This window comes from Phasianus colchicus, chromosome 1 (assembly GCF_987193195.1).
Source record: "Phasianus colchicus chromosome 1, bPhaCol1.hap1.1, whole genome shotgun sequence".
In the NCBI taxonomy this organism is placed as follows: Eukaryota; Metazoa; Chordata; class Aves; order Galliformes; family Phasianidae; genus Phasianus; species Phasianus colchicus.
In genome coordinates, this window is record NC_143436.1 from 110,475,267 (window position 1) to 110,485,575 (window position 10,309).

At 41.1% G+C, this 10,309-nt stretch overlaps 1 long non-coding RNA gene across 2 annotated transcripts; it reads right to left on the reverse strand.

Annotated features, from left to right (window-relative positions):
- Positions 1-224: 224 nt before the first annotated feature.
- LOC149919946 (uncharacterized) lies at positions 225-8,576 on the reverse strand. 2 transcript variants are annotated; one of them, XR_016469570.1, is made up of 3 exons: positions 8,488-8,576; positions 2,848-2,947; positions 225-1,331 (listed from the first exon to the last, which is right to left on the reverse strand). It is a non-coding gene; the product is annotated as an uncharacterized LOC149919946 (long non-coding RNA). The 2 variants fall into 2 exon arrangements; XR_016469500.1 differs by lacking the exon at positions 8,488-8,576 and adding an exon at positions 4,106-4,198.
- Between the last annotated feature and the right edge of the window lie 1,733 nt (positions 8,577-10,309).

A 10,309-nucleotide genomic window follows, 5' to 3' on the forward strand; every position in this document is an offset into this window, starting at 1 on the left:
ATTATATCAGCCCACATACAGAGGAGAATCTTATTTAAAATACATACCAGTAGATCTTAGTATTTTTCTAGCGTTTCAGTGATGTGGTTTTCTTATAAATATGCATGCGTACATATTTTTCATATAAATATATACACACAATAAAGAGAATATAGATCTATACACACTTAGAGAGAACATGTATGTATGTATCTGTATGTATGTATGTATATATATGGGAAAAGGGGGGCCTGCCACAGCCATCATAAAAATAAAAATAGTAAGAAACAATTCTGCTCCTTAGGCTCTGTGACAATTCCGTTTCCATCAGTGGTTAACCTCTTTGCAAGGGGACCTGCTTCTGTCCTGGTTTTGCCACCAGATATTAGGATTCTCTGTGGAACACATCTCATGCTCACTCAGCAAATCCTTTATTTTTTCACTGGGAAACTGCTCGTAGGTACTCCATCACTCTGACATTTTTCAGCCAGGATAATGATGGAGCAAACAAGCACAGTAGCTGACTCAGGAGGAAGGTGTAAGACTGCAAAGAAGCTGAGCACAGAAGCTACTCGTTATATATACATATTTTTCAAAGACACACAATAGAACATTTTCTGTATTAGATTAGAAGATTAGAAAGGACCTCAGCACTGACTAAAGGCTAGCATCAAATCCAGCAAAGGTGTACAGCAATCACTGAAATGATGGCAGCAAAGATGGCAGCAAATGAATATTTCAGAAGTAGATGACATGGCTAGGAGCTAGCAGTAATTGAAGGATAAGGCATGCTTGGCTCTAAATAGGCAAGAAGGAAAAGCTTATATGAGATCTGGGAAAGGCTTCTTTTCTTCATATTTGTGTGCATGCAGGAAACTTAAACAAGGCAGTAAAAAATCGAAAAGCAAAAGACCTAAACAATCATAATTGTTGGACAAATTTTGTTTTTCATCTTTTTGTCTTTGTAACCATAGTCAACCTTTTTAATATATTTCATATTACAAGGTGATAGATAGCTTTATACACTGATCATTTTGGAATAGAAGCTTACTGTCCCATTTTAGGAGTGTTCATCAAGTCATACTACAGATCATCTCTGTCTCACAGAGCTTGCCAACATCCACATGAACTCGTTATTTTTACCTGGAAGCCAATATCTCTCATCACATTGGTAGTTTTACTTTCTTTTGAACACAGAGACTGGTGTGGTTTATGCTGCATGACTGCAAATAGCAAACTAGCATCACATGAAGATCTAGCATTGTTTGTGGCATCTTGATGTACTCCCAGTTCACATGCTCCTTCATTTTGCTTATTTTCTTGTAGCTGTCATGCTGCTTCTTAGTAACTGTCTAAGAAGTATAAAAAGTACCTTTTAATAACCTTAAAACACCTCTCAAATACACTGGTGTGACTTTAGCGTTACAGAACAAATGAGAGGAAACACAATTATAGCTCTGCTGCTAATGCAACTCTACAGGGCAAAATTTTCAGAAGCTCTTCTACGCTGCAATCCAAGTTAATTTTTGCGTAAATAAAGTTTCAAGTGGCCCCCAAAGAGAGAAAAAAAAATGAAGAATTTGGATTCACAGCATGTCAGATAAATCATTCACTTTGGATATGGAAAAGCAAGCCAAGCCATTTCTCTTACAACAGCTATAATGGATCAAAGCAAACCCTGACACTCCGTGTCCTAAAGCATCAAAAAGTTTTATATTTATTAGTGACTCTGGACAGGAATCCCAGCAGCTCTTAGCAACAGCAGATACTAGACTTCCTCATAACAACTCTTGTGAGCCACAGAGTAATGCAAGTGGGAAAGGCCCTCTGGAACTGCCTGGTCAACAACCACTCTCCCAAGGCAGGCCCAAATCAGCATCAGATCAGATTGCACAGGATCTAGTCTAGCTGAATGTCAAATCTTATAAATGTTACACTTCACTTCAAGATAATACATTACTCTCCTGTCCTTAGGTCTACTGCCTCCAGTGTCAGCTTTCAGCACAGGAGCTGTAGTAGGAGGACCCCATTTTGGCACAGAAGGGAACTGCTTGAAATCTGGGCCATAGTACTGGCCTTCATTTACCAAAGTATCATATCAGAAAAGCTGTTTCTGAGGACTATACCATAGGAAACTATTTGGAGAAAAATAATTCTGAGACACCTCAAAGTTCCTCACATACTAGTGATTAAATCTTACTGGAGAACATAAGCTTGGCTAAGGTCAAAATCAAAGCTACTGTTAACTGCAGTTAATCACTGAGAGACCCTTTTATCTCAATTCTACTCCTCCTGACCAAAAAAATGGCAAAATTCTTGCTGACTTAAGTGACCCAGGATCAGACCTTTAAAAGCAACTCGGATGGAGGGGTGAGGGTGTTCCCTTACACCACATCTATAAATACATTTTTAATTTCTTACTGAAACAACTTTTTATGGCCAAAATATAATCCCCTGAAAAATAAGGTTTCTTTTAATGGAATTGCTGACAGATTGTTAAGTCGAGTGCCACAAACAGCACTGCTGTAATGAGTATTTGAGCAGGCTGATTGCATGAGGCTTGTCTGCTCTCAGCACTGGCAAAAACTCATTTGATTTTCAATACAGCAACCCTCTTGAATCAATATTTTGTATTATATATTCCATTTGAAGTATTTGTATAAAGAGTACGGTATTCTTTTACCTTAGTATTTTATTTGTCAACTCATGTAGCACAATTAACTACATTTTACTTACATTTGGTATACAGTCTAATGATAGCTAGAACTTACCTGTTTGCATTAATTAGATTTGCAATCAGATATATATATGTATGTGTGAACATATGTGAGAGTGCACATTTCTGTAACTGCCATTCCTGATATTTACCTGAAATATTTGACCCATGATTTTGTGTGCCTTTTTCTTCTGGTTGCACATGCAGGAACACTTCAAAGAGGCCTAATTTTCAGGATGCACCAGGTGTTATCTGTAGAGGAATGCAGACACAGAGATGCTGAAACACAATGGTTATTTTTTTAAAGGTTAAGTCATATCACAGATCTCTCTTGGTATCTTTCTCATTGTTCATCTCCCTACGTACACTAATTAGTCTGTACAGAAGACAGACATACAAAGCTGAAATGTGCTTTAGCACCTAAATTTAAATAAGCTCCTTTTCATCAGCATCACCATAATCCATGTCACCCTATCTATTCTGCCACCCAGATGTCATAAAAATAGAAATGGTCGTGTCATTTGGGGAGTCCTCTTAAACACGAAGTAGCTCTCCTTCTTTCCCAAATAAATTACTTATCCCAGTCAAGGTATATTGGATAAAGAATTTTGCAGAAAGGGGATATGGGGGTGCTGGTGACAGCAGCCTCAACATGAATCAGCAGTGCTTCTCTAGCATCATAAACAGATGCTAGAGAAGCACTGCTGAAGGTGGCTGTGCCCCTGGACTAATGTATGAGGACTTACCCCAAAATGACCATAAAGGATGGTCCCTGCAACACCCTGTCCACCTGAACTTTCCACTGCCAGGGGACAAGCTGCGTTCTGTCAGGTGACTCTATGAAGTGGTTGCTTTGGGTGACCCAGAACATCTTCAATCTGCAGCCAGAAGGAAAGCTGAGTAGTCTAAACTAGCATGGTGAGCCCAGTACTGGACAAGCCTCCGAGTTAATAACAAGGTATGGCCCATACAGGCATGGCTTTGGGATCCATCCTTGATAAAGGCTACCTGGGATCTGAATGACTCCCAGATTCACAAGTCCACCTCTGGCACCTCTGTCTGGCTGATACATGCAAAAGCATATTGGATCTGAATTGTGCCTGAAAGACATGTGACTGATCGTACAAGCAAGGAGAGCAAACCCTTCCAGTCTTGTTTGTTTTCTCTTTATTTGTTAATTTGTTTTCCTTTTCAAACAACTAACTGTGTTATTGGCACTGTGCAAAGCAGCTAGGATAGCTGACTTCACTGCCATCTTATGGGTTTTGGGTTTAAGTTAGAGGGCTGGGAATCAGTTTTCAAGGAGTAGCATTCCAGTTAGGGCCTCCTCACGCTAACACACAAGATTTTTATTTTGAGAAAGCAACATTAAATTTGTGAATATCACCCTTGAGTGCAGTATCTAAATACCTTATTTGCAAAAGAACTCTCTGGTTGAGTAAGATCCTGAATTCAATGAGAGGTTTGCCACTGATTTCAATAGAGGAGGATTTCATTGGTTTTATCTCCTGGGAAAGAGGGGAGGGGAAAAAAAAAAAGAAAAAATCCAATAACATAAGCCATTTAAATAGTGTTTACCTAAAAACACTAAGTTAAAAAAAAAAAAAAAAAACTTGGCAAAAGTCAAACAAAATTCCTGCATTACCAAAGGAACAGAGAACTACTAAAGCATATTCTCATGCCTGCTTATTTATACCAGGATCAGCTTACAGATTTCTCCAGGCAGTGATTAACAAATTGCAGCCCTTCTCCATTCTCCTTGGCTGTTGATAAACACATGATAGTATAAGTGAGTACAAACCAGAACAAAGATTACCTCTCATCAACAAAGGTCTAGATTCAGGATCATACTGAAGCAGATGCATAGAAACCCATTTGATTTCCATGACCTGACACCACATTTAAAGCACATGCTGAGCTGTGATTCCTGGATAAAGACAGTTTCCTAAATCAGGACCAAAAGTATTTTCAAAATATCTCTTTCAATGGTAATCAGCTGGCTCCAGGCTTTTGCAGCTATACGTCAAAGCAAACATTTCACGGAAATGCGGTTCATGGGGTTTCATGGAAGTCCTTTCATGGCTTTGAAATATGACTAGAAAACAGAGTAAATTATTCTGAAATGTTGCCATGTGATGATCTGAAAGTACCAAAGGACCACTGAAATTTCTTATCTACTACCAAATGAGAAGCATTAAGTCAAGTTGTAGATATGTGAGTAAGAAAAAATTGATCAAGAGCTTAGAATCCAATAGGCAGGTGTTTTCTAATTCACTTGAAAACACACCCTACAGAAGAGGAACCTGTAACATGGTTGCTTCATATAAGCAAGTTGATGTACCTTGCATGCAGCAGCAAAGGCAACCAAAGCATACAGTGAGCCTTTTCTGGCTCACTGTAGCTCAGTTCTTCAGTGAAATGTGCTTCGGGAAGTACCTGTCTTTTCTCTATCAAATGAAATCTGCTTAAAAATCTGGAGTTCAGAAAATTATCTTTGTATTCATTTTATATTCTGGTTATTTTTGCCTTTGCTGGGTTCAGTGTCAGAGACCTAGAAGTACTAATAGTCCTTAATGTCCCTGACCAGACTGATTGGGAATCCTCACACCTGCCCACGGACACAGGTTCAGCTGAGCCCAAGGCAGTGGAACCATTTTTGGAGGTTTACAAGAAAAGTATCAGTGTTGCACAGAGTGACATGCTCTAGAGAGGTCACAGGAGTGGGTTGATAGTTGGACTAGATGATCTTATTGATCTTTCCAGCCTTAATGATTCTATGATTCCAAGGCCATGAATGCCTACCCCATCTGCAGTATAGCAGGTCCCCATCCCTACCTCTGGATCTGTCCTCTGTATGGACCTCAGACCTCCACTGCAATAGCTCATCTCCTGGGAGGACCCTTCAGACACCACAACTTGTTCCTCTCTCTGCCTCTTGCCCTGTCCTTCAGATGAATCTCTTGGACCAATACCACAACCTTCTCTCCAGCCCTGCCCCTGTCTCCTTCAGCTCTCAATGGACTCTGGATCGACATTGGTCCTGGCTCACATGTTTGCCCTTGTTGGATGCTCCTGATGGACTCTGTCACCTGTCACCTCCATGGCCATGTTCCTGGATCTCAGCCCCACACTGTTCTCTGACATTCATATTTGTAAGCTTTTCTGCACAATCCTTGAAGCAAGAAACTTTCTTTAGAACTGAAAGAAAACTAAGATTCTTATGTGACTTTGAGAAAAAAATTACAGTTCTCAAGGCTTTAGATAAAACCTTAAGAGATAGCAGCAACCTTGCAAAGAAATCATTTGGTTCTATAGATTATGCAACGGGTAATTCTCAAGAATGTTAGGGCAGTAAATCAATAGTAAACTCTGAGACAGATATTCTCAACTCATTATGTAGAGCTTCAGTTCTTAAATTCGTATTAATCTGAAGGACAGCCATTGAGGTCTAGTCCCATGAAGTGAGCTGAAGATAAGTTGACAAAATGTGCATTTTTCTCCTAGTTGCAAACAAAGATTATTCAAAAGCTCAGATAGATGTACTAAATGAATACAGAACAGCAAAATCTTTTGTAATCCCCTCAATTCAGACAGGAAAATAAAATGAAATGTCATAAATTTGTCAATGTGAGACCGGTAATTAGAAACTTCATGTGCCCTTCTTACCACATCCCCATAGATGGGCACAGTAGAATATAACCAAACTGCCTCAGCTCTGAGAAAAAGATGAATCTAAGAGGAAAGGGAAAGCATGACACAACACAGTGTCTCAGGAATATATCAATATATCTTCAATGCCAAAAGAGATATGTGAGCAGCTTAAACACGAAGTTATAATCAACAAATGGCTTAGAATCATAGAATCTTTGAGGTTGGAAAAGACCACTAAGATCATGTAGTCCAACCATCAGCCCACCCCCGCCATGCCCACTGCCCACATCCCTCAGTGCCACATCCACATGGCTCTTAAACACCTCCAGGGACGGTGACTCCACCACCTCCCTGGGCAGCCTGTGCCACTGCCTCACTGCTCTTGCTAAGAAGAAGTTTTCCTGATATCCAGCCTGAAAATGCTGAGATCTAGATTGCATGGGACTAGACTACTCCTTGCAGTGTGTTATATACCAAATTTGTCTCTGCTCAGCCAAAGCTGAGTTGTGGGGGGCACATCTTTATATAACCAAGCAAACCTAAGCATGGAATGGCGTACACAATTTACTCAGTCCTACCTCTTGCTCAGCCTCTGCAGGGAAGGCCTGCTTCATTGCCCCGTGCAAACAAACAGACAGCAAGAAGCTCCATATGACAGTAATTTGCTCAGAGATAACTCACTTCCAAAGTTACCTTGATTTGGCACAGCTTTGCATGCAGGGAATGTATAAAACCTCACAGCAGACTATGGCTTTCTGTGCAGTGCTGGAGTAGAGGGTATTTGCTCACAAAATCACATTAACAGCTGTGGAACCGGAGCACTTAATTCCCCATACATCGCTTTGAAAACACAGCTTTAAAACAGCCTTCAGAGGAGGAAGGGGGTGGGGGAAGAAAGGCTTAGCCCGAGGAACGGCTTAAATTAAACTTGGTGAGCTTCTCCTAAAGCTGCCTAACTTCAGCATGAATGCAGGCCTTCCCTATCTCCTACAGCTCACAGCAGTCCAAGCATCATGCCTAGTGTCATTGTCCCTAGAGCGAGGAGAAATCCTCCTCCTGCCACACGGGGAGGAAGCAGAGAAGGTTACTGGAGGAAGGAGCTGGTGTGTGTTTACCCAGCGGGGCTACTAGGCTTGAGCCAGCAGAAAACTTTGCCGTTTTTCTTTATGCATTTTTAATCAATTCTAAGCTACTTACAAATATGTGCAATTACTTTCTGCACTTCGCTTTGTAATAAGATTTAATGACTGTTCTGTAATCCTCTTGGTGAGCACTGATAATCAACCACTATGATTTAAATTTCAGATTTAACAGGGCAGTCTTCTATGAAACGAGAAGTATATTTTTAATCTTTTATCTTTTACTGGAAGTTGGGAATCTTTTCATTTTTTTATACATAAATTAAAAGGCAGGATTGTTGTTGTTGTTTTTTTTAATATGTTTTTCTAATGCATTTCAGAACACCACAGACCTTGCTTATTTTGTTGGTATTTTCTTTTTCTATGAAAATGTTTTATCTCCTAGAAATTTATGGTCCTACTTTCAGCATGCTTGGGCATCTCTGAGAGTTGATGAGTTAAAATTTTGTGTACTTTCCATGCAGAGAGATCCCAGATGTGAAATAACCATTCCTGTATATCAGCGTACCTTCGAACAGATTGGCTTTTCTCATAACATTTGTTGGCTCTTCATAAAGTGAATGTAGTGCTTGTAGAAAGCAAGGTCCAATGTGATGGTAGCAACCGAGGCTATGAATCTACCAAGCTAACAGAGCTTTCTGTTCTCATTAGAAAACACAGGATGCTTAAATAAGACATAAAGCCTGAGGGTCACAGACGGAGCAGTGAACTGGTTGTAAGGAAAGGAGAGACTTAAGGGGAGGAGACACATTACCGAACACAGCCACCAAAGCTGCAGTGACTGACTGCAGGCAGCCAAGGGTACTGCCCAGAGGCTGAACAGGAGCCTTTGCAGTGATTTCAAACCATCACTTCCAGGCTCTGGACCCATGTACTCCTTCCTCCCTTTTCACTCCATCAAGCCTATACTGCTGGACCAGCAATAACAGAGAATCACAACTATCTTCCCACCCCAGCAACAGATGAAGCAGCTCCTGTGCAACACCTACCGACTCACCTTACCTCCACCAGCTGTGACATTGATAACGCTGGTAACTTCAACCTTCAGTGCCAAGTAAAGAGGTGGGGCAGCAGAAGGATTTGCAGACAAGTAAGCATCAGCTGTGCTTTGCAGAGCCCCAGCAGGATCAGCATGACTATAATAAGCTCCAGGAGGTCAGCTTGGGTCTGCCCCAATCACTGTCCCTTCTGTGGGGCTCAGCTTGACTCATCCTGCTGAGGTGAGAAACTTTATCTCCAGAAGGGTGTTACAACTTAAGTTATTTCTATTTATTTTCCTGCTGCAAGAACTACTCCTTTTTGTCAAAATATGTCCTGAACGCAAGAAGACATCACAATACTCTCAACTACTTTTCTTCATGTTTAAAGTGCATGCTTTTTATATGCAGCATAAAAATTTTAAGTTCACCACCACCAAAGCACCAGAGCTGACTCAAATTTTATCCTGCTACAGCAGCAGGAAAATTTTTAGGCTCATTATCTATGAACACCAATTCCCACTCCTCTGGCACTAACAACCACTCCCACCCGGAGAGGCAAATCATTGACTGACTCGTGCTAGCAGGGGACTCCTGATTTGAGCCAGAACAGGAGTAATGGATGTATGTAAGTTGCTCTCAAAGTAATGCCTTCTCTTCATTTCCATGGAAACTACAACTGATACAAGGAACAGAATAACACTATTTGCTAGAGCAAATTCTCAGCTACAAAATGGTGTTTGTCAACATAGTTACTGCTATTAGCTATGCATTTTTTGCCAGAGATTAACAACAAGAGCCTGCATGCTGTGCTCATAAAAATACACACCGGCAGAGGTGACCCACTATTTCACAGCAGCTACGACAGCGTTGTTGCTAGGAAAATGTCACCCACATAGCCAATCTTTCATCGACATGAACATATGGAAGTCAGAAGGTGCCAGATCTAGACTACATGTTGGGTGTGGCAGGATAATCCAGCCAAGACTGGCAATGTGCTCCACAGTCTTCAAACTGCTATAGGACCTGGCATCATCATATTACAAGGGAAAGGTTGTCTTGTTCTCAGGCCTGACCCTGGAAGTTCACGTTTCCAGCTTAGGCAGAGTTGCAGTGTAGCAGTCAGAGCTGATGATAATCCAGGTTCCAGGAAATCCAGAAGGATCACCCCTTTCCTATTGCAAAGACAGTGTGCATCACTTCACCTGCTGACGGCTGTCTGCAACTTCTTCTTTGAAAGGGAATTCACATCCTCACTCTAGGGACTGTCATTTTGACTCTGGCTTGTGTTGGTGACACCACATCTCATCACCAGTAATGATGTGATCCAGGAAACTGTCGCCTTCAGCCTTGTATTGATTTTGTAGGTCCTGACAAACTTACAGATGGTGTTATTTTGTTCCTATGTGAGCATTTGTGGGATCCACTTGGCGCAAACTTTGAGTTATTCCAATGTTTCTACTATCATTTCCAATGCACTGAAGCTGACATTCAGCTCTGTACACAGTTACCCAGTTGTAATCTATTGATTCATGCAGATGAGCTGACGGAGATGCTCTTCATTTCACCATGACAGCTGTGCATGGCTGTCCAGAACGTGGTTTGTCTTTCCCATTGCTGTCACCACTGCTGAAACGCACCACCCACTGCTTCACTGTGCTCACATCCACTGTTTGATCCCCATAAGTATTCAGCAAGAATCAATGAATGTCAATGGGTGCTATTTTTTATACATAGAGGAATTCAGTGACACACCTTTGCTTCATAAGCGCTTCCATGTCAGATGCTACTTTGTCAAACTGCCCCTCTGCTGCCACCTGTCACACTGCAACAACGTGTAACTGGAT